Genomic DNA, 9,683 nt, shown 5'->3' with positions numbered 1-9,683 from the left:
ATAGCAGCAATGGCCACGGTTGCCCAACTGTGGAAAGAACCAAGATGCCCTTCAATGGATGAATGGATAAAGAAGATACAGTCCATATCTATGATGGAGTATTATGCCTCCATCAGAAAGGATAAATACCTAACTTTAGTATCAACATAGACAGGATTGGAAGAGATTATGCTGAGTGAAATAAGTCAAGCAGAGAGAGTCAATTATCATATGGTTTCACTTACTTGTGGAGCATAAGGAATAACATGGAAGACATTGGGAGATGGAGAAGAGAAGTGAGTTGGGGGAAATCAGAGTGGGGAGATGAAGCATGAGAGACTGTGGACTCTGAGAAATAAACGGAGGGTTTGGGGGACAGGTGAGCCTGGTTGTGGGTATTATGGAGGACATATATTGCATGGAGCACTGGGTGTCGTGCACCAACAGTGAATTTTGGAACACTGAGAAAAATAAAATTTAAAGTAAAAAAAATAAAGAGTGTAAAGAGATTCAGTGAGACTCCCATAGTTTCTCTTTCAAAATCTTTGATTTCTTCTTTTTTCTCTCTCTCTCTCTCTCAACTATATTCCATTTTCAAGAAAAACTTATTTTTCTCTTCTTGTCAAAGCTGACTCTTCTCTATCTGTGCTTTTTATTCCCACTCTCCCTCTATTATCCCCTTTCTTGCATGCAAGAAACTTTTCAAACCCTTCCTTTCAGCTGGCTCCTGCTCTTCTAGAGACAAGTATGCCCAAGTCTCCCATACCATAAAATACTTTCCTTTAACCCTACCACATACTCAAGCAACAGCTTCATCTCTCTCCCTATCAAATTTCCTAAAAGAGTCATGTTGCTTTTTCTGTTTCAACACACGTACAATTTGACTTCCAATTTCGTTTGTGTGTAAAACTGAACTCAGGATGATTACTAGCATTCTCTCACCAAATCCAAAAGCGTATATTTAGTCCTTTTCAGTCTTCGCTCCTTTGTGATAGGCTCTGATGAAAGAGCACAGATTTTGGAATAAAATGGATGTGGATTTGGACCCTGATGCTCCCCTTAAGTAACTTTTCTTTTTTTTTTTTTTTGAGCCACAGTTGTTGTTGTTGTTTCATCTCTAAAAAGAGGTTGATAATATCTACTTTGCCAGGAGCTGGTGAGGTTTAGAGACAATGAATATAAAGTATATAGTAGGGACTAATTAAGTAATTTCCCCCACCTTTTGTGATTGAGTTTTTTTTTTTTTTTAAGAGAGAGAGAGTGCGTGCGAGAGAGCAAGCACAAGCAGGTGGGGGAGGAGCAGAGGGAGGGAGAGAGAGAGAATCTTATGCAGGCTTCGTGGAGCCCAATGCTGGGGTCAGTCTCATGATCCTGAGATCATGACCTGAGCTGAAATCAAAAGTCAAATGTTTAACTTACTGTGCCACACAGCCCCCTGTCTAATTGAATTTTAAAATCATTTTTGTTGGGTCTTGTTCTTCTTGCTTTCTTAAAAAGTTTTGCATGACCAAGATTTTACCTTTGGATCTCTTCTCTCATCATCCTGTGCCTCCTTATCTACTACCACCTGTTCAACACATTCAGATATTTGGATAACTTTGACACCTAGTTCTAGGTCCCTAGAAATCTCCTGTAAATGCCTGACATGCATTTCCAACTTAAAGATACCTTCCAGTATGTACTTTCTGTGATTCTCCTTTGGGGATAAATGAGAGCAGAGTTTGGAGGGCCATGGACAGAGAAAGTTGAGGTAAGGTATTGAATTCCAAGCTGAAGAGTTTAATTTGATAAAGTCAGCAGACCAAAGGGATTGTGAGAAGAACAATAACATGACTTGAATTTAGTATCTTGGAAGGATACACTAGAAAAGAGAGAAGCTGAGCAGAGAAGTCATTTAAGAAGATAATTATGGTAATTTAGATATTGTTTCATGTGATTCTAGGAAGAAAAATGAAGCTAAAACCCATATTGGATGTTGTAAAAAAAAAGGTTAGAGGGGAATAAAAAACTTTCCAGAGTTTCAAGGACGAGACATTGGAAAATGAGTGCTGCCATTTGTGGTAATGGTGAGGCTAGAAGGAATTCTTGTTTTGAAAAGGGTCAGGAAGGTGAGGAGGGAAAGTAATTAAAATTTTGATATATTAAATTTCAGAGGACAGAAGAAAACCCAAGGGAAAAATATATTTTGGGTAACTGAAACTAAAATACAAGAAAGAAAATAAGAAACTAGAGTTAGTCAGTGCTGGTGCTGGACATATTACATTCATTTGTATACAAAGAGTAGCCAAAATTGGGTGAATAGATGAACTCCTAGAAAGAAGTAAGTAAAAGTGTAATGGGTAGGGGGCAATAATTGAATTTTGGGAGACAGCCAGAGGGAATAATTGGGAGGAAAAAGGAAAGCTGGAGGAGCCAGAGAGAGAATTCAAAAACATAAAAGGAGAAACAGTGTGAGAGAAGCCAACTGACTTTAGCACTAATTCATGGGTCCCTAACTGACTTTTTCGTTATATATGCACCCTCTTTCACTCCCCCACCTGGGAGCTTTTATTTCCATCCATTGTTTAGTTGGGCCTCCTGGACCTCAGAGTCTAATCATTATTCCTACTGTCTAAATCATTCTCAATTCATGCTTCCCTGCATCCATTAGCTATTAACCCTTCCTTCCTAGGTAGTTAATACAGTCAAGCATACTCATTTACAAAAAGCATAGCTTTCTTTACTAATTGGGTAAGTGATGTTGAAGAACTAGGATATAATAGTAGAGGATTTTAGAAACAATGAATGAAATATTACACCAGTACATTCTCATTAAGTCCCTATTGTGTGTCCAGCTGCCCCAAATCAATGACAATACTGTGAATAAATTAATATGTAATATGCATAATAAGGAGAGTAATATCTTCTAGATTTATGTGTATTTTTTCCATTTTTAAAAGCATTACTTCCTCAATGTACATCTTGCCTCTTTCCCCATGTTTTCTTTTGTTACATCAATCATATCTCTTTCATTTCACACACTCACATTGTACATGTATCCATATATACTCTCAAGGGTCCAGGAATCGTCTATGTTACACTAACTTGCAGGCAAAACCTTCCATTCATATGTTTTTATACTTTTCTCCAGCTTGAATATTCAGCCAATTCAATGAAGCAATGTTATCAACAATCTAACATAAGAATTAAATTATTTCTATTTTTCCATCTTTGTATCTCTAACAATTTGCTAATAGAGGGTGTAAGTAACATAGAGATCTAATATTACCTTTTATTTAGAAGCATATATTTTCTCTGTGACTTATATTTTACTTTATTATGGTTCTAAAAAATAATAAATGCCTTTTTCTTTCTTTTTTGATTATTGAAGCAATACATGTTCATAATAAAATATTAAACATTTTGAAAACTAGAAATAATAAGATATCTTCTGCAGTGATGACCTGCCTCCTACTGTAAACAGCAATAAAACTAGAAAATATATTTGAGGACACTATTTTCAGTACTTGGACAACAGATGATACAGAAATTTGAACTCTGAAAGAAAGGAGATAGAGAATGTAAGCCTCACATTCTCCAATCTCTCTACCTAGGAACAATTTTCCAACAATGATGCAGAGACCAGAGTTTGTGAAAGGGTTTCCTTCAGGTGTTTGGCTGAGGTCTGAACTGCATAAGTGCGGGATAAGTTCCCATGAGACTTAGCAGAGTGTGGCTGTTAGAGTTTGTGAGTAGAAGGGAAACACTAGAGGTCACACAATATGGGGAGCTGTTGAATTTTGTTCCAGCAAGAGTGAGAGACCTTGTTAAAACCTAGGTGCACAAAATGAGCATCAGAAGGCTATTCCTTGGAGTAAAGACTATGATCTAGAGGCAGGGCCACTTTAGACCCATTCTAATAGAACTTAAAATCAAGCCTCTACTGGTTAAAGGAGAACACTACCAAATAAACTGTATATCACAACAAAAGCTATCACTCTCACAGAAGAAAGATCCAGACTCCTCAAAATGTATCATTCACTGTAACTGGCAGATGATAAGAAAAGATCACTAGACATATAAAAAAGCAGGAAATAAAACCAAAATCAAGAAAATATATGCTGTCAATAGAAAAAAAACCTCAGTAATAACTAGATATTGTAAAGATCAGTTAAGGATTTTAATTCAATAATTTTCAATATGTTCAAAGACACAAAAGAAAATATGATCTTTTTTTAAAAAGATTTATTTATTTATTTGACAGACAGATCACAAGTAGGCAGAGGGGCAGGCAGAGAGAGAGGGAGAAGCAGGATCCCTGCTGAGCAGAGAGCCTGATGTGGGGCTTGATCCCAGAACCCTGGGATCATGACCTGAGCTGAAAGCAGAGACTTTAACCCACTGAGCCACCCAGGCACCCCAAAAATATGGTCTTAATAGACATAAAGATGAGGAATCAGAATGGAAGTTTTAGGAATGAAAAATAGAAAATAAAACATAAAAAATAAGCTAGATGAATCTAATAGATTAAAAATGGCAGAAGGAAGAGACAGTGAACTTGAAGACAAAACCATACAAGTGAGCCAATATGAAGATCAGAGAGAAAGATTAAAAAAAAAAATGAAGAGAGTTGCAGTGACCTGCTGGAATCCCAGATGGAGAGGAGAGAGAGAGAATGAAGCAGAAAAAATACTTGAAGAAATAATGGTTGGAAATTCTAAAGGTGGTGATATTCAACAGATCCATGAAGCTGAGTGAACCCAAAGAAAAAAAATACAAAGTCCACACTTAGTTTCATCCAGTTACCTTTCCCAATATACAAATAAAGAAAAAAATGGAAAACAGTAAAAAAAAAAAAAAGCGCTATATGTAATGGACAAAATATAAAAGGGACTGATGTATCACCAGAAACAACGCAAGCCCAAAGTATATGAAATGGTATGAGAGAAACAAACAAAAAGACTGTCAATCAAGAATTTGACATTCATCAAAAAGAATCTTCAGACATGACAATTTTTAAAAAGACATTTTTAGTGAATAAAATCAGATAATTTGTCTCCAGTGGATCTTCTCTTCTCTACCTTCTTTAGGCAGAAGGGGAATGACAATATTTTAAAATATTATATAATATTATTCTTATAATTATTATAATACCTAGTATATTTATAATATTTATATAACCTATATATTAATATATAGCTTATTACAATATTTATAGTATTTAAAATGATAGTATTTTATTGGGCATTTGTATTTCTTCTTGCAAATTGCTCATGCCCTTGCTCATTTTTCTATGAAGGTGCTATTATTCTTATTTAGCTTATTTATATAATAAAAATCATATGATTATCTAAATAGATGCAGAAAAAGCATTTGGCAAAATTCAACATCCTGGGAACTTGGGTGGCTAAATCGGTTAAGCTTCTGCCTTCAGCTCAGGTCATGATCCCAGGGTCCTGGGATCGAGTCCCATATCAGACTCCCTGCTCAGTGGGGAGCCTGCTTCTCCCTCTGCCTCTCTTTCTTTCTTTGTCTCTCATGAATAAATAAGTAAAAATCTTTAAAAAATTCAACATCTTTCCATGATAAAATCTCTCAACATGTATGTCTCTGTCCGACTTATTTTCCTTAGCATAATGCCCTCAAGCTCCATCCAAGTTGTCCTAAATGGCAAGATTTCCTTTTCCTTATGGCTGAATAATATTCCTCTGTGTTTGTGTGTGTGTGTGTGTGTGTGTGTGTGCATGTGTGTGATTGATATCAGTCACACCTTTATCCATTCATCCATAGGTGGACACTTGTTTCCATATCTTGGCAATTGTGAATGATGCTTCAATAAACATGGGAATGCACATATCTCTTTAATATCCTGTTTTCATTTCTTGTGGATATATACCCAGAATTTAGATTGCTGGATGATATGATAGTTCTATATTTAATCTTTTGAGAAACCTTCTTTCTGTTTTCCATAGTGGCTGTGCCAATTTACATTTCCACCAATAGTGCACAGGAGTTCCCTTTTATTCCATACCCTTGCCAACACTGTTATCTTTTGTCTTTTGATGCTAGCCATTCTGACAGGTGAGGTGATATCTCATTGTGGTTTTGATTTGTATTTCCCTGGTGGTTGGTGATGTGGAACATCTTTTCATGTACTTGTTGACCATTTGTATGTCTTCTTTTTTAAAGTAGTTTTCTTTTTAATTTTATTTTTGTATTATGTTCAGTTAGCTACTGTATAGTACATAATTAGTTTTTGATGTAGTGTTCAATGATTCATTAGTTAAGTAGGTCTTCTTTAGAAAGCTGTTTGTTCAGTTCCTCAAAACAGGCAAAGGATTTAAACAGACACTTCACAGGAGAGATATATGGATGGTAAATAAGCCATTGAAAAAATGCCCAATATCATGTGTCACAGATAAAAATTAAAACCACAATGAGCTATCACTACATATGCCGTAGGATGGCTAAAATTAAAAACACTGAGTATATTAACTGTTGGTGAAGATGGAGGAAACTGGAACTGTCAGACATTGCTAGTGGTATCATAAAATAGTACAGCCACTTGAAAAACAGTTTGACAGTTTCTTAAAAAGGTACATATTTCACCTACCATATGGGCCTAGCTATTCCTCTCCTAGAAGTTTATCCAAGAGAAAAAAAGGACGTGTCCCTATAAAATTTCATACATAAATATTGATAGCAGCAGCATTATTTGTAATAGGTAAAAACTGGAAAACCCAAACGTCCCTTAACAGAGAAATGCATAAATAAACAAATTGTAGTTTGTCTAGAGAAGGAAATACAAGTCAGAAAAAAGGGAGATTTTAACCCAACAGTGAAGATGAATCTCAAATAATTATTCTCAGTGGAAGAAGGCAGACAACAATACATTTCATTTATATATAATTCTAGAAAATCGAATCCATGGTGACATAAAACCAGGTCATAGTTGCTGGGATGGGGTGGGATGGTGGGAGAGGTAGGATCAGTTGATTACAAAGAAGCATAAAGGAAACTTTTTGGGGTAATGAATGTGTTCCTTATCTCATTTGTGGTGATAGTTTCATGGATGTATAAGTATGTCAAAACTTATCAGTTATATAATTTAAAAAGTACAGTTTATTGTATATTCAATATACCCCCAATAAAACTGCTTTTAAAAGGAATTTAAGAACTCTTTCAACTTTTTACCTAAAATCCACATATTTTATCTTCAGAAAATTACACTTTAACCAAGTTGATTTAAAAAGGAAAAAGTTGGGGGGGCACCTGGGTGTCTCAGTGGGTTAAAGCCGCTGCCTTCGGCTCAGGTCATGGGTCCTGGGATCGAGCCCCGCATCAGGTTCTCTGCTCAGCAGGGAGCCTGATTCCCCCTATCTCTCTCTGCCTGCCTCTCTGCCTACTTGTGATCTCTCTCTGTGTGTCAAATAAATAAATAAAATCTTTAAAAGATATTTTATTTATTTATTTGAGATAATGCATGAGAATGAGAGCACGAGGCAGGAGCAGGTTGGGGGGGGGGGTACAAAGGGAGAGGGATAAACAGGCTCTCCACTGAGGAGGGAGCTCGATGGAGTGGTCGATCCTAGGACCCTGAGATCATGACCTGAGTTGAAGGCAGACCCTTAACCGACTGGGCCATGCAGGCACCCCAGTATATCCCTTTGTTCTTGGTGAATCTGATGTGTGGGAAGTGGTTATTCATAGCTATTTTAAATTACATCTCTTTGAATATCATTGAGAATGCATATACTTTTAATATTTTCTTAAACATTTGTATTTCTTCTTTTGCAAATTAATCCATGTTTCTTGTCCATTTATCCATTAAGGTGTTATTTTTCTTGTTTATTTAAAAGCACTATTTTTGTCAAAATTCTCTTCTTTAAAATTAAGTGATTAGATATGTTAGTTATTTTGGTTCTGAGACTTCATTACAGTTTTATTAAAATTAGGGCAAAAAATATTTAAAAAATATTTTAAAAATAAGGATATTAACCCCTTGTTTGTCATATATGTTTCAAATATTTTTCCTCATTGGTTGTTTGCTTTGTCTAAGTTGTCTTTGCCATTTGGAATCTTTTAATTTTATATTCTATTTACACTTTGTATTGTAGATACTAAATTTTGTCTGGAAAAACTGGACTTATCTTTAATCATCTTGTGTATTTCATCATAACTTTTGTTGTACTTATGTGACATTCATAATATATAAGAGTGCCTGACACTATAAATGTAGACCATTAAGGACGATGCATAGCATATAGTAAGTGCTCAATAAAATTTAATTACTACTATTATTATTAACAATATTAAGTTAATAAGTGAGTCTGATGATCTGGTAAGTGAGATATTTATAATACCTACAAAATAAGGCTCCATTGTGTGGCCTCTACCCAGAAAGAGAAGTAAAGTTGACTTCATCCAAACATCAAACTATGATTTTCCTTTTGCTCATTTTACATGAAGATTGAATGGCTTGATCTTTGGGACTGATTTAAATCACCCAGAAAATCGAGTTGTCCTTTCTCCATGCTTACAGATCTATCCTGAAGCTCCCTCTGGATGTAACGATTTCAAAGGAATATTTTGATAAAGCAAAGATTTCTTAATAGTGAGTGTGAGGAGAAAACTTCAAACATCCTAACTTTCCAGCTCCTGTAGCTGCAAATATCATTCAAAATAAAAGTAAACAAAGATAGTGATGATACCATGAGCAGGGATCTGCAGCAGTTGCCAAGCAGCTAAAGATATCTGGGACCAGAGTGATGCTGGTTGGAAGGAAGTTGTCTGCTATCAGGAATTACCATTCAATTGGAGTAGATAAGAGATAGTTATAGTTGGCCATCTCTCTCCAGCAAGGCAAATGGTGGGTAGAGATGTGTCCTTATGGTTATGTTTGTATGTTAACCATTTATATACAGATGCTCAAAGCATCCAGAGTACATGAATTTGTAGTGTGGTATAATGAATATAACATATTCATAGTCAATTCATTCATTTTATGAATGAAATTTGGGTAAAAGTAGTGTTGAAAATGGATGCCTAGCATTGTGGCATTTCATTATAATCAGAAACTATGTCTCACCTGGATCCCTAAGAAAAAAAGTAAAGCAAAGCATAAAAGATTAATGAAGTTTGCATGAAAATTGAGACATGTACTTAATTGCACACAATGATGATGCTTTTAGTGGGTTGTACAATAACTGAAAAAAGAATCACATAGGACTCTCTTCTAAAGATATCATCTAGTGATCAGATACAACCAGTTTATCACAAAACCCAATCTGGCTATCAATGAGTTACAACACTCCTATAACCTCACACCTGAAATGCTAGTGTCATGCTTCCCACCTTTTGCCTTTCAATAGATTTTGGGGATCTCTCAGATTTCAGCAGCTGCTGTCTCTGCTGGTTTGGTTGGGAAGCATAGTAATGCCTCATCATGAAAAGCGTGGAGAAAGTTGGATTTAGACTAGATGAAAATAACCTGCAAATGATCTTTAATTCATTTTTTAATTTTCTCTGGATTTCTTTTCCTTCAGTAAAGGTAAAACTGATGAGGAAGTTTGAAGAGAACACATGATGCTTCAGCGCCCTCTTGGACTCTAATATCCTTGACCTCTAGTTGCCTGTAACTCTTCCTGTAGATCACCCTTCTTTTTGAAATGTTCTTTTTCCTATTGGCTAGTATTTTGTTGAGTATTTTCGCATCTGTGTTCATC

This window comes from Mustela nigripes, chromosome X (assembly GCF_022355385.1).
Source record: "Mustela nigripes isolate SB6536 chromosome X, MUSNIG.SB6536, whole genome shotgun sequence".
In the NCBI taxonomy this organism is placed as follows: domain Eukaryota; kingdom Metazoa; phylum Chordata; class Mammalia; order Carnivora; family Mustelidae; genus Mustela; species Mustela nigripes.
This window is presented reverse-complemented; position numbering follows the sequence as displayed.